This window comes from Numida meleagris, chromosome 4 (assembly GCF_002078875.1).
Source record: "Numida meleagris isolate 19003 breed g44 Domestic line chromosome 4, NumMel1.0, whole genome shotgun sequence".
Taxonomy (NCBI): domain Eukaryota; kingdom Metazoa; phylum Chordata; class Aves; order Galliformes; family Numididae; genus Numida; species Numida meleagris.
In genome coordinates, this window is record NC_034412.1 from 34549168 (window position 1) to 34560364 (window position 11197).

An 11197-nucleotide genomic window follows, 5' to 3' on the forward strand; every position below is an offset into this window, starting at 1 on the left:
AGGCCTAAGACAAAGGCCTTCCTCCCTAGCATGTCACATCCCTTCCTTGTGACCCTTGGCCCTTTACCTCTTCGTGTCTCTGTTTTCCTAAATGGGAAACCACAACTGCCTCTAACTAATCACTAGGAGGCCGACCCCGTCACTAGCAGGCAACACAGCTGCTGCTGACCCCAGCGTGAGGTCGGGAGGGCACCCAGAGCCTGCCCCACTGTGCAGGGAGCGTGCTGACATCCTTGTGCTTCCCTGCACCATGCCAGCTCCACATTCGGCAGGCTGGGGTGAGCTCTCAAGTGCTGATGGATGAAGCCAGGGCTGTGTCCACCCCAACTCTTTAGAGAGCAGGGGTGCCTGTGAAGCAGACAATGGACAAACCAGGAAAGAAGGATTCTGATGGTGGATATACCCTTCACAGGGTCCGGCCTTTCAGCATGCAGGAGCCAGCAGCAGCACAGTGCTTGGTGTGCTCAGGTGCCCACAGGGCAGAGGCGGGAAGCAGTGCAGGCACTTTGTCGGGCTGCTGCATGCCTTTGTTCCTTGGTCTTTCTCTCAGGGCCGCACACAGAGGGAGGCTTAAGTGTGTGTTTAGCATCTGGGCTTCGTGCCCACAAACAAAGCAGGGAAGGAGGTGTCTGAAATGCTGGCAGAGCAGCGTGTTTGTAGTAAGGGAAAGAGGCAGTGTCAGCTGGGGAAAAGGGAAGCGGGCTTCCTCTGTGGAGAGCTGGGTGACCAAGTAAGTGGTAAGAATCAAGCAACTCAGGCTGTGCTTCGAGATTAAAAGCTGCCACTACGGAGCAGCCCTTAAAAAGCTTTAGCTGGAGAGGCACAGGGCTAGAGCACAACTCGTAGCGAAACAATGAGCACAAGCATACATGGAGAGCCAGCTGCACCTGGTGAGCTGGCACGCGTCAGGTCCCACAGCAGTGGCCCTGAGGCAGCCGTGCAGCTCCGCCACCCACCCTGAGCATCCCATGTGCAAGCTGGGCTGCAGAGGCGGCCCCAGGAAAGGGGCTCAGCCCACAGTGACCAGGGTGCAGAGCCAGGGGACATGCCAGACCTCCGGGCCCCCAGTCAGCACCCCGGCCCTCCATGCCTTTATCTCCTTATCCATACAAGCTTATTTTCTCTTAGGAAGAATTCAGGCATTTATGCTTAGCTGTGGCTACGTCCCCGCACCACTTGGCTCACTCAGTGAGCAGTTAAGAAAGGGTCACGCTGATGGCAGCAGTGACAGATCCGCATGTGTGGCTGGTGGTGGCCCTGCCATGCTGCTTGCAGCCCTGTTATTTTACTAGCACTGCCTCACAGCTACCCAGGAGGCAGCAATGGCATCTCCGTGCGTTCTGCCGCCCTCCCGCTCCCAGTCAGAGCGGTGAGGCGCGTGCAGAATCACGTGCTGACCCAAGGAGATATTAGCTAATTGAAATGGTGCTGCCAGCGCGCTAAATGCTCGTCACTTAAATCAATCGCCCGCTTCCTCCCCTCACCTCCATCTCGCTCCCTCCACCTGCCTCCATCCTTCCCACCGCTCCTCCTCCTCAGCCCCCCTTTCCCCAAGCCCCTCATTCACCCCAGGCGGTAAAAGCGGGACCAGCCACAAAGGGAAGGTGACAAAACCCCGTTATTGAGTGGTGGGTGCTCCCCAGCAGGGCCGGGTGCTGGCAATGGCCGTGTGGGCGCAGCTTCTCCCCCCGCCCTGCACCAAGGCGCTCGTCTTTCTCTGAGCAATTACCGCGGATGATTTATGTGGCCAGTCGAGAGGGCCTGCCAGGGTTCTTATTTCATCTCTGAGAAAAGAAACTCTGCTGGAATTTTATCAGGGAGCCTGGATTAAATTGACAGCTGCCTTTTGTTTTGTTTTTAAAGACCTTCCCTTCGGAGCACCGCGCTCCGCCTGGAACAACTGGGGGAAAATGCAGCGCCAAGCAAAGGGTAAAGCTCCTCCTGTAAGAGAAAAATCCATTTTCCACTCTCCATATACATTTTAAGTGAGGCCATTTTTAAGGAGCTGACATCTGAGAGCGATCCCCACTCCCATCAACTCCGAGCAGCATTTTATTTCACTTGACTGCAGCCACCAAGGCAACTGCTTTCCCTCCCTGGTGCGAGCATCTGCGGGGTGAAGGAGGGAAGCGATGCAGCCTCCATCTCCTCACCCAGCACAGCTTCACACTGCCCAGCCCATGGCAGCCTCACGCACACCGTGCCACAGCCACGAGCAGACTTGGGCATGGGAGAGGCCTGGGCACATGGACAGACAGATCGACAGGCTGCAAGGCAGGGCAGGTACAAAGCAGTGGGCTTTCTGTGTGCCATGGGGAGCAGCAGAGCATGTCAGTGGTGTACAGAGTGGTGAGCAGGGCGGCAGGGCAGTGCAGTGCAGCCCAGCACTGGGCAGGTGCAGAGCACACAAAGGAGAGGTGTTCCTTGCGGAGGGACTCTGCCAACCCCAAATCCTGCCACTTCCAAGGCACGAGCTGAAAGGATTTTCAACAAATGCACCTACCCAAATGCAGGCTCTATCTTCTGCTTTCTTCTCAACTGACGTTTTGGTATTTGCAGGTGGTTCTGTGCCTGCCATCACTTCACCAAAGAGCCAGCTGTGCGTTTGGGGGCATGAACCAACTCTATCGAATAAATCTGTGTATTGCCATGCACCGGTGCTGCTAAGTGTACCAAGAGAAAAGGAAAAACGCTGGTTTTCCTCACACTTTCTCCTCTCACCACCTTATTGCTCTCAGCAATAGGGTCTGCTTCAAAAGCAAAGGCAAATTACAGTGAGGCAGCATCCCTTTAAAACGCAAAAGCCTCCAAATCTGTTTGCTCCTTGCTGCTCTGCCCTCGCTTGCTCACCTGGTACCTGCCTATTTAAGGACACCCTGCAAAACTCCTAAGGCGAAGCACATTAAAACTCATGAAAATGCTCTCACTTGAGAAGAAAGTGGCCATGGATCCAAAATTCTCTGCAGTGGGCCCCAGGATGAGTTACAGCACTTAATACTGAATCCAACAAAGCCACACTAGGTATAGTTACTGTATGTACTACAAAATGACTGCATTTTCTTGCTTGATCCTTCCAGTTTCCCACGGCCACTTCTCCCCTAAGTGAGAGTGCTCCCAGCACCCCCTGAGTTCCCAGCTCCCTGTCCCGACTTCATGCTCCCAGCTACGGGCTTTCTGCCTGTCCCCAGGCAAACCTGGCACTGCAGGAGCAATACAGGAAAAGGACTGAGAGAGCCCTGCTGTAGGGTTGCTGGCCGGTGCCCAGGCCTTCCCATGCTGCAGGAAGGGTGACGGGGAGGTGGCACGAGGAGCACAGTGAGGACGGCAGTGTAATGTGGGAGTCCGGCATCACCTAGAAAAAGAGCGAGCCCTGGTTGCCCTTGGGGGGCTTTACTCCTCTTCTGGGTCAGTCCCCCCGGTGCAAGGCTCAACAAAGCTGCCAGGCTCCCGGCCCCAGGAATGGCATGCCAGGCAGCCAAAAAGCCAGCGGGGAGGGGGAGATGCAGATAAAAATAGAGAGAAATGTTGATTGCATTGTTACTGCTTCAATTAAGCTCAGACACTTCAGCCTGATGAGTCAACAGCAATGACAAGAGGGCACAGCAAACGAAAGCAACCGCAGTGCACAGAGGCCTTACCGGTCCCATTAGCGCAGAGGGCAGTGAAGTCCCAAAGCAGTTACTTAGCTCTGCTCTGGTCCCCTCGGAGCAGGGATTCTGGTGGATGCCCAACACATGCTGCCTGAGAGGGAGGACCAGAGTCCGTGAAGCCCTGCAGTGGGGTAGCAGCAGCCTGTCCCTGCCCTGGGCGTCCCCTTCCTGTGGCAGGAGGCAGCAGGTGAAGGCAGGAAACAACTCCCCAGTGACCTTCAGATGATGAAATTACCACTGTGGCTGGCTGTGTCGCCCGCCACATAAAGAAGGCTCGGAAAAGCAAGGAAGAGGAACAACTGGTCACAACTTCAAACAGCCTGTCTCTCTGCTGTCGCACACCACACCCTGGGAAGCATTCACCTCTCCCTGTGAAGTGGTTTACAGCACGCACAACGCTGGCATTTACTGCGCTGTTTGCCAGAGCTCATCCTTTGACCATCCCCATCAAAGAGATGCTGAGGAAGTCGCTCACAGGACCATGTGCCACTAGCAGCAGCTCCCTTGGGCTCTGCTCCCCAGGTTGTCCCACTGTGTCCCCCCTTCATAACGCAGTGGCCTTACACATAAAGGCTCCCTTAGCTCAGTGTCTCACCTCCAGCAGTAGCCAGCTGCCAGCACTTAGGCAGAGCACACAAGGAACAGGGACAAGAATACGACAAGCCCTGCCCGGGATCTCTCCCAGCTCCCAGCAATCAGAGGATCAGGGGAACCCTCACTGGGGACTGCATCTGCCTAGCACGCTCACAGTCAGCTGCAAACCTCTCCTTCCTGCCTTTATCCAGTTCCTCTTACACTCAGCCCCAACAACAGGGTGCAGAAGGGAGTTCTGCTCCTTAGGTAGGTATTGTGCAGAAAAACGAAACAGAACAAAGCTTCCTTTGGCTTTAAACCTGCTGCCCACTCCTGTGCTGCTAGAATGCTCCACAGACACTACAAATCTCGTGCTCTTTTTTCTCGATGCTGGGAGACTTCACTGTTGCTACAGTTCCCTACGTACTCCTAAAGTCCCAGCCGTGTCCTGTTTGCTGAGCAGCACTCTGACCTGCTCCTACCTGTCTGCACCTGACTAGGTACCCATGGATTTTTCCAGGGATAGATAATTTTATGATGATGCTTTGGTTTAAGAGAGCCTAGAGGTACCAAGGGCAAGACACCGAGCACCAACAGTTTGAGAAGAGGTACACCTGTGCCGGGCCAGGCTTTGGGGGAGGATGAAGGAAACACCCATTGGCTGTGAGGCTGGACTCTCCGCAAGCAAAACTTTGTCTTCTCAGCAGCAACAGTGTCTAAGCAAAAGGCAGATGAGCCCACCTGAGCCTGTCCTGTAGCACCCTGGGGACAGGCTGCAGCCTGGCTGCATGGCACCGACATGAACCTGCAGAGAGGAAAAGGGCTGGCATGGGATTGGGGCGAGTCAGATTCCAAAGTCCTCAGGCCCCATGTTTGCACATGCACAGGGCCGGCTTCAGGGCTCGCAGCCTTGCTGGGAGCTGCTCAGCAAAACATTTGCATTGCCAATGCGGACAACATTCATTAAAACCAATGTTTATCTTGCAAGGATCGTGCCAGATTGTTCAAATAAATGACCTACCAAATTAATCTCTTTTCCTAATGCTATGTCCTGATATTTGGGATGACTTACAGCCAGATATCCTGCTAAAGAAAGGAGTGCAGGGCTGGGGGAGGAGTGAGGGGCTGCTCGGGGACGAGCCTGTATTCATTCCTCCTCGCTCCCCTGTGAGCCCCTTTCCATCACACTACCCAGCACAACACAATTAGTGCAAAGGGCCCGCTTTTCCTGCAGGAGCCAAGATCCCAAAAAGGTACAGCTTCAACATCATTAGCAGTTCATCTTCTTAAACCTCTGGGCAGCCCCTAGGCAGATCCCCTCGCACAGACCCCACACCCCCTCCCCCTTTTTGGTGTCTGCTTATCAAACTAATGAAGCACATCCAGACTGAAAGGTCTTGGGGTAGAAGACAGCAGCTTAACCGTGATTCAGTACATGTCCTTTCCCCTCCCCCTCTTTATCAAATAAAGAAAGCAGCATTTCCTACACTTAAATGGAAGGGAGGAGGGAGGAGGGAGGCTAAGGGGAGGGAGACGTTTGTCTAGTAATTCCCTGCAGAAGGAGATGTCTGTTTACTTTCTTTGACTGAGCACTTGCATATTAAAAAGCCTCGGCTCCTTAGCGGGCAGGATTTATCAGCGCCACATTTTCTACTTGACAGGGCAAGCCAGCAATGCCTGCTGCAGGTAAGCTGGAGAACAGAACAGCGCTCTGTGACCTTCCCCTCGTCCTTGGTGGGGCCGCTGGCCCAGGGATCAGCCAGAGGTGCTGGAGCCCAGCACTGAGTGAATGGGTGCGTGCTGTGCGCTCCAGCCCACAAACAAGAATGCTGCTGCAAGAGCAAGGGAAGCACAACAAGGCTGCATTAGCTCTTTTCCCTCCGGTGGTAGCCGGAAAGGCAATTTCCAGCTTTAGGTAAAAACACATAAACATCTTTCATCGCGTCACTGACCTAAATATAGATGACTATTTCAAGGCAGGTGAAAAAAGAGATGGGGAAAGAGCCCAATTCTTATACCTTCACATGCCAGGAAACCCCACAAGCAAAGTGCAGTAAGGGGAGCCACAGAGAACCTGTTAGATGTGACAAAAGTACGAGAGAAAGGCCTGTTCTCATAGATCATCGTGATGGGCCACAAACCTCAGACTTCGAGGCAGACTTTTAAAGTGTGGCAGGAGCCTGAGCCACACTGGCACCTCAGCACCAAAGTGAGGAAGAGCACTGAAGCATGCTTTCTCCTGGGTCACCCTGAAATCAAAGCAAGGCTGCATTCCTTCTCTTTCTAGGGACAAGTGGCTTTGTGCACGATGCCTGTGTTTCTGACACAGCGGTGCCAGGGAGCCTGCTGCCAGCCCAGCACACCTCAGCTAAGTGAGAGGGTCCCTGTGTACAAACCCACACCCGCTGGCCCCCACATCCACATGGGGATGTGCAGGCAAGCGCCTCAGTGAGCTCTCTTTGCTCTACTGCAACTCAAATATTGAACATCAGCAACAAGTCACGAGTCTCCACATTTAGCACACGTCCTACCATCTGAACCACAGCTTCACACTTTGTGATCCTCACTGGCACACAATGCAGACATAATTAGTTCATTATTTTCCCCCTGCCTCAGTTTACCCATGTACATAAATGGCACAATATGTAGCATATACAGAAAAGCTACATCCTGGGATGGTGATCCAAGCAATAGAGGCTTGCAAAGCCATTTGTGCATATTGGTGACAGCCTGCTGTTCATTTTAAATCAAAGAGCACAAATACTACGTGCTGTGAGACAGAGCTGCTGTCACGGTTTCAGCTCAGTCTTCATTTTCCTCAGGGGGAGCTTTGTCTGGGAAGGGGCTTCAGGAGTAAGAAGAGGGTCTTGTTTACGCTGCAGAAAAAATGAATTCTCATTAACTAAACTGGATATACTTTAAAAAAGAGTTTACTACGACAAGAGTCAGCGTCATAAGCTCTTGTTGTACACTGTCTCCCTAAGCGTTGCATGTAAGGCCTTACAAGCCTTACAAGCCACCTTCTAGTTCAGGCTGCCAGAGAACGCCTTCATTCAGACTGAAACCAACTCCCTCCAGCTCCCTAGCGCTACAATGTTCTGCATTTGCAGTACCAGACTAGTTTCTCCTGAGACAAGGCAGAAGAACAGCTCAACCAATCTGCTGTACCCACTAATGTAGATTGATCATTTCCATCAATCCAGGTGAGATCAACATTGGATTTGCGCATCAGAAGGAAAAAACCCAAGCTACTGGACATGAGTGGCTAAGGGAAGTCCTCCCTCAGGGGACATGAGGTTTGCAGGGAACCAGCCCTGACACCAAAACTGGCCTCAGCTGGGACTGGCATCCTCTTGAGGGCCTATGGTCAACAGCAGATGTGGCTCCCACTGGGACCCCCAGGTTGAACAAGACCAAGTTGCAGTTTGCATTTCAGCTGCCTGGAGCCATTCTTGATGCTCACCTTCATGAGCATCATATACAAGAACGGAAACATCTGAAATGGTTTTGTGCAATTCTACAGTATCACTGCAGACTATAAAATACATTGTATAGTAATTGCTGGGAAGTCCTGGAATTCGCTCTGCCTCTGCCAAGGAGGACCCGTGTTTAGAGAAGAGTCTCTCAGTGCCATTTCTCTTCCCGATCCCACTTCCAACCGCCACTTGAATTAACAAGCTACTGAAGGCTACAACTAGTGCCAAATCCCATATTCCTTGTCTCACAAAATACCTCCTGCTTAAACTGTCAGAGGAAAAGAAATGCTACACTTTTAACTGCACAACAAAATTTGCTTTATTTTTTTCCCTCAGAAACTCTCGGATATTCTTGCACTGCGGGCTACTTCTCATGCTTCATAAACATGCTATCTGACACAGAGGAATCTGCACAGCACCAGGGCCATAAAATCTGCTGAAATGTGACAATCTGAAATGGCTGGGAAGACTTCTCCAGCACTGCCCCAGCCCTGAGGATGCACCCAGCTGCCTCCTGAATGGAAAGGCATTTGAGATGGTTCTGGTGCCCTCTGTGATGGGCGCTTGCAGAATGGGGGTTCTGTACTTGCTGACTTTTAAGCAAGCATAGGAGCTGCTAGGTGCACATCTATGCAAGTGAGAGAAGCTGTGAACGTGCGGAGAAGCCTTCTGCAGGAGGGATTCGCTTCTCACGGCAGGCACCAACCAGACTGCCAGCTCTGTCTCGTGTTTCATTATGGCTCTGCTTCCTAAGAAGCATGACGCTCCAGACAAGACATGCTTTAAAACCTCTAATCAACCACATCAGGATTGAAGAGAAAAGCTGAAGAAGACACAAGGCCAATGCTCAGTCCACAGAGGTAAACAGTTGCAGAGCATTCTTTTCTCCGAGGTTTAACATACCCCTTGCATCTATACCCCGCTCCCCATTATCATGCTGCTTAGCAGTCTCTTTAGCATTTTAGCTCCAGGTGAAAACGCACTCACCCCTACACAAATCACTGCTTTTACCATCGTTATTGAACATCTCTCACCAGCTTAACACTCAGAAGATGTACGCCCTGAAGTTAAGCCTGCTGGGTCAAAAGCAGGGGAACTAATGGGAACTTTGTCATCAAAACCACCCTGGGGAAATGCTGCAGCCCTTCAGGAAATTTGTGTGAAAATTACGTGTAAACACACACAAGCATACAAACACGGGTACACACAGAGGGACTGCATAAACAGTCTGACTGTGAGCTCCTGGACTCACAAGCGTATTTGCACAAGGAAAAGACCCATAGGCACCAAGAACACAATCATCTCTCTGGCTGCTCTCCCCGCTTGTGCTGCTGCTGAGTTCCTACTGCTGTGCCTGGCTGTGGTGCTTCACTCCCCTGCGGCCCGGACTGGCCAAGCAGGTCCCCCTGCTCCCAGCGGGACCCCTGCAGCGGTAAGAGCAGCACTGCCACACGGGGCAAGACAGTGCTGCATGCCCATGGCGAACTACAAAGACTAAAAACTGCACAAATATGGCCTGAAAATGCATGAATTGGAGTTAGCCAGCATCCAGAGACAGGCTTGCTCTACGGAACAAGAACCCGGAAGCCAGATCCATGTTTGCCCCTTTTAAGCTACATGAGGGTGTTTGTGTTACAGTTCCTCACTGTCAGACAGACATCTTCCTGAGACCACTTGTTTTGTCGTTAGCGTGTGTGTGTTACCACACTGTGATCAGCCCAATATCCCATCTCTTATCTAATGTGTAGATACTAATTTGAAGGTTCAGGGAGAACACAGCTATTTTACTTTCAGTTTAAAAAAAAAAAAAGAGAGAGAGAGAGGAGGAGGCCTGGCATCATAACAGTAATTTATGATTTTACTGGTGTATTATCATCGGGTAATAAGAGCAACTCGAAACTGCCAATTATCTCATAAGAGGGGTATCACCTTTTCTATTTTGAATGACTCTGTCGATAAATGCAGGCTCTGCTTGCTAACACTCTGCCACATAATCAGTGGCCTTCCAGCAGGAGAGATGAGAGCAGAAGAAAGAGAAAAGCCAAGCCAGCGAGGAGACAAGCCCAGCCCAGGGCTCAGCAGTGCGGAGCAGGGGAGGAGGAGGGGGGGGACAGGAGGAATCGCCCCGAGCAGTCGGCAGGTCACACACACACAGTGTGCAACAGCAACCCAGGTTTACAAAGAGACATCTGTTCCATTACTTCGATGCATTGTGGCTAATTACATCCTGGCCCGTCTGTGAAATGACAGCCACTTATTCTCCAGTGAACCGTAAAATCTGTACATGTTCGGTGTGGGCAGCGGGGAGAGAGAGGGGAGCATGGAGGGGGGCGAAGGATGGAGAGGGGAGACCGGGAGAAAGGCGCAGGAGGAGCACCAAGGGCACACCCGGCGTCTCTCGGGCCGTGGTGCCAGTGGCCAGGAAGGGGCCAGAGAAGGCAAGCTACTCTGAACAGCGGGGCTAGCACAGTGTTGCATTTCGAGGCCATTATGGGCAGTGCTGCTACACCCCAAAACTCTCCACTCCACAGCTTTGCATTTGGTGAGGGAGCAAGGTGATGCCAATACAAATTGCGCCAAGCGAGCAGCGGTGTAATTTACCTGCAGATTTCTGCAGCCTTTCTGCCACTGCTGTCTGTACCTTCCTTACCTGTCAGTCTGTCGGCTTCGTTAGAGGCTACTATCCTATACACCAATTTAGTTTGAGACTTGGATGAAATAAAACAAGGACTTCTCATCTCCCATCACCTCCCACAGACTTTTAGTAATCCGAAGGAAGCTGCAAGAAAATAAATCTTGTCTCAACTTTTCTACGTGACAAAATGGGACTTGTGCACAAGCATGATTGTAAACCACTGAGTCAGGTAACGAAACACGAATGTACTCAAGACTTTGAGTACATAACCCAAGCTATGGCGTGAGTTTTGGTGGCTCGGGGGTGCTGTAAGCGGCCCGTCAAACTGCTGGGGTGGCAATTAAAAGAATGGCTATGTGTTTAGGAGAGCAGGGCAGGCTACAAAGACTGGCTGCTCGCTGACAGCTGAGCAGCTCTATAACCAGAGGCACTGCTTTTGTTCCAGGATTTCTGTGGAAAGCATCACCTTTCAATCAATGCAACTAAAGCTTGTAGATTTGGGCAGAATTTGTTCAGTGTGATGAATTGCTCGCTCCCAAAATTGAAGCAAAACTAAGTGCCATGCACAGAGAAGGAAGGTAAGGAGGACTGTCCCCATCTTTTACGAGCTGAAGCTGTAGAAGTCTGACGAAGTCTAGGAAAGGAATTGCAGCAGCCAAACTAAAGAAATCTAGGATGCTTTGGAATGGGATTTCTTCCCGCATTTGCTCATGGGCTAAGAGGAACATATTAATCCATCTGAATCCCTGACTGCACCATATCCTGCAGGTGTTATGGCCATTCAAGATGGTCAGATCTGGACGGGAAGAAAAATATAATTAATCTCCGTTCACTTAGTACACAAACAGATGCAGAAAAAGGGA

General features: G+C 51.5%; 1 protein-coding gene across 4 annotated transcripts in view; it reads right to left on the minus strand.

Moving 5' to 3' along the window:
- Window positions 1-11197, minus strand: part of MAML3 (mastermind like transcriptional coactivator 3) — a 201101-nt gene that overhangs the window by 36531 nt on the left and 153373 nt on the right. The window lies entirely within an intron of this gene.